Genomic DNA, 3,992 nt, shown 5'->3' with positions numbered 1-3,992 from the left:
CTGAGCCCAGCTCACTCAGCACACGTTCCCAGGCGGGTGTCTGTCCAGACGTGCCTCCTGAGCAAGGCTTCGGATGACTCAGGGAGCTGGTGGGGCCCGCAGCCAGCTTGTGGCTCTGGGATTTGCATATCTCCCTGGCTCGGCCCCTGGACACCTCCCTGGCTGCTCTGCGCCCCACCTCCCGGGACTAGGTCCAGAGTGCCGTCAGCTCCCACAGACACCCGATACAAAACCGTGGCCCCATTCTAAAGCCATAGCCTCTCCAACGCCCTCTCATGACACCCCCCCTCCCATGGAAGTGCCCTGGACTCCCTGTCATTGTGCATCTCCTGCCGGGCACACAGCACGCTCCAGTGCATCTCTGAACCTCCTTCCCTTGACTGCTCGTGCCACCGTTCCCTTGTTCACCCCCCACTTTTCACGAGGGGACATGAGTCCTTTACCTCTGAACTGCCCGCCATCCGGGGACCTCTCTCCTCCTGACTGCCAGCTTCGTGAAAGCCCTGTGAGCGCTCCAGGTGCGCCTGTTTTGGTTCGGCTTTCCCTGTAATCATTAACTACCGGGGCCCTTTCTTCGGCTGAGCCCACTCCCTGGCGTTCAGGCTGTCCTCCCGGGCCTGTCCTCAGATGCTGGAAGTTGTTGCCTCATTTCTGTACTGTGGCACCCGCTTCCGTTTTCCGTGGCACTCATCTCAGGCACTGCGGCCGGGGAGACCTGCAGCTAGGAACAGGGGAAACGATGACTGGGCCCGGGAGAAGGAGCAAGAGGAGGCCCGTGCGGGCTGCAGTCGGCGGTTACCAGGGTGCCGCAACCAGAAAACGTTGGAGCCAACACCCATCAACAACGTATGACAGAGTAGGGGTGCCCGAAGGTTCCCGAGACGGAAATCTTGATGGGAGCAGGACTTTTCTCTGTGGACTCAGACCACCAACCATTTAGGTCAGCAGCTGAGCATGAACCCGCCCTCTGCACCTCTGGGACTCCTCATCCAGGAAATAGAGGTTTAATCTACACACAATCCAGTCCCTCGCTCCGGGACATCCACTACTTCCTTGTGGGAAAGGTCCTGGAACACAGGGCAGGCCCACAAAGGCAGGCTTTCTGAACAGCTCAGCCAGAACTTGATCTTTGTAAATAAAGCCCCCTCGCTAGCTGGGTGACTCCTAGGTGAAGACATATGTGTTGAGTAACAGTTAGCCCATGGCCCTACTGGGGAGGAGGGATTCTGGCCACTGAGACAGAGTTAAAATGAGCTCAGTTTTCTCTTGTCCTTCTTACTGCCCAAACGCACTTCCCTCGAGTCAATTTCCACGCACAGTGACCCTACAGGACAACGTAGGACTGCCTCTGTGGGGTTCCAAGACTCTAAAGCAGCGGCTCTCAACCTGTGTGTGTGTATATATATATATATATACCACATTTTAAATATATATATAACTGAAAACACTGGGTGGATTTGAACCAGGGACCTTGCTGCTAGAATCCATTGTTTACTGGACAGTGCCACCAGGGTTCCTGCCTTGAAGATTCCACCCTAGGAAATCCTACTGGGCAGTTCAACCGCGTCCTACAGGTTCACTGTAAGTTGGAATTGACTCGAAGGCAAGGGGTTTGGTTTGGGGTTTATGCTTCTGTTCATATGTATACCATACATACAAGTGTGGTTGGTGAACAGCTGAAAGATTTTATGAACAATTGGTGGTAGATGACTTCTTGCCTGGGTCCGCTGGGTGCCCTGTGCTCATTCATCAAGCCCGCTCCTATCCTGCTTCCTGAAAGGATGGCAGCTAACACTGCAGGGGCTGTTGGTACCCAATTGCAGCCCAACGACTGGGGTCTTGTGCCAACTGCCTGGATTCATTTATGTTGCTTGTAGCTGATCACCCCCCCCCTCTGCCTTTTGCTGAGCTATAACTGGCCTTGAGTGAATATACTGCCGTTTTCAAATCTATTTAATGGTGAATGAACACCTCTTTCCAGAAAAAGAGACACTGCCATTTGAACACGGACAATTCAGTAGCATAAGTAACTTCTACCACGTTGTTCAGCCACGGCTCTGCGCTTCAGACATCTTCCTATCCCCCTTCATAGGAGCTCAATGCTCTCAAGCAATGGTTCCTTCTTCCCCCTCCCTCCTGCCACTGGCAACTTCTCCGAGACTCGGGAAAAGGCCCTTCTTTACATGTATGTCAACAATTCTCCAGGCATGACCTCCCACTGGGCCGGTCTTCATGGTTCCTGCACCGCAGAAATGGTAACTGAGAGGATGGCCTAAGGCACTGGGTGGTTTGGAGGGGATCTTGTCTGGGTGCAAAGAGAAGGAATCCCAAACTCAAAGGTCAACATGGGCCAGGCAGGTAATAAGATAAATTAGGGTAGGGTACAACAATGGAAAGAGGTGGGGCCTTTACTGGATTAAACAAAAACAAAAATAAAAACGCATGCCCTAACCAGGTTATTCTACATTTTTTGTTTGCTTGTTCTCTTTTGTCTTTGTTTTGGTTTCTTACCCGCCCCCTCCCCATACCTGCACTTTATGCTTGTGTTATAGACTGCCATTTCCCTGGATCCTTACAAAGGCAAAGCCCTCGGCTTGGACACCTTCCGCTACCACAATATTATTGATAAAGCAGCAGAAAATTTGACAAAATCATCCAATATATAAACACCCACCATCAACAATGAAAACTACAGGCTGTAATATTAGCACATGGAGATGACACCACTGTGATCAGTTCCTAATGACAGCTCTGACAGGAGTGTATTAGAAGGTTTACCCAGTAAATTAGCCTACAGTTCTAGCCTAGCGAACATGTTGACACATAGAACTGGGCTTACAATTTCTTGTTGTTCTAGCTAGCTACAGGAATATTTGTATTTAAAAAGGCCAATGTCTGCTTAAACACTGCACTGGACGTTTATACGCAAGCATTGGGTATTTCCTCCTCTCACAATGTCACCCAGTGCAGTCCAGCCCCTTCTCCGCCCCCAGCCCCCACGCACTCCCCATTCAATACTACTCGACAAGAAAAAGAAGCAGACTTGGTATAAACAACAATTCAGATGACTCTTTAAAGACGGGCTGGGTGAGAGAATCCATTTCATAGCACATCATTACATTCATGTGACATTCTCCACCACAGCTGACAGACAGAGAAATAAGTTGTTGCCAGGGACTCTGGGCTGGGTTAGGAGCTGGCTGTAAATTAGGAAGTCTGGGGAATACTGGAGCTCTTTTGTACGTGAATCCATACATGTGTTAACAGTTATGGAATTTCGCATTAAAAAGGTCAGTTTGCCATGCAGTGATTGTGAACATCAAGGTAGTGGTTAAAATGAAAATATTATCAAGGCTCTAGATATATTTCTTTTGCATGTGTCAATTTTGGAAAATATCAGTATTGTTAAGCCATGCCTGGTTTGAGCTCTTGTTATTGGACGATTATTACAATGCTAAGATGATTTAAAAGTTTAAACACCAGACAGCTAACAATTTTGATTTAAATAATTTATTCTACTCTTACTAGGGACAGATCACCAGGGGCATTCTGGCTTTATAAATATTGTGTTCTAACCTAAACATATACTTTGTCTCCTTTGTGTGGCCTTTCTGAATGGCACGTTTTAATAACAAGATATCATTCTGGAAATTAAGTCAGAGTCAACCGCCTGGCAGTGCCGGGTATGTGGGAGAAAGGAGACCTGGCGATCAATAGGGGTTTGGATCACAATGGTTTCAATCCACCCAGCAGCTCGTTGGGTTGTCCTGGCATCTAGGACATCTCGTTTTCCTGGGCCACTAGGTTTGGGATCAGGAAGAAGGAAAGCGTCGAAAGAGAGAAGGACAGAGCGGTCAGGAAAAAGAGTGAACACAAAGGAAGTAGGATGTTTTGTGTATTTCTTTTAATGGTGGAATAATTATGAACAACTCTTTTGCTTTTTGTGAATTTATTTTTATACGTCATCTGCAACGATCAAATACTATGTGTGA

The sequence above is a fragment of the Tenrec ecaudatus genome, chromosome 1, assembly GCF_050624435.1.
Source record: "Tenrec ecaudatus isolate mTenEca1 chromosome 1, mTenEca1.hap1, whole genome shotgun sequence".
NCBI lineage: Eukaryota > Metazoa > Chordata > Mammalia > Afrosoricida > Tenrecidae > Tenrec > Tenrec ecaudatus.
This window is presented reverse-complemented; position numbering follows the sequence as displayed.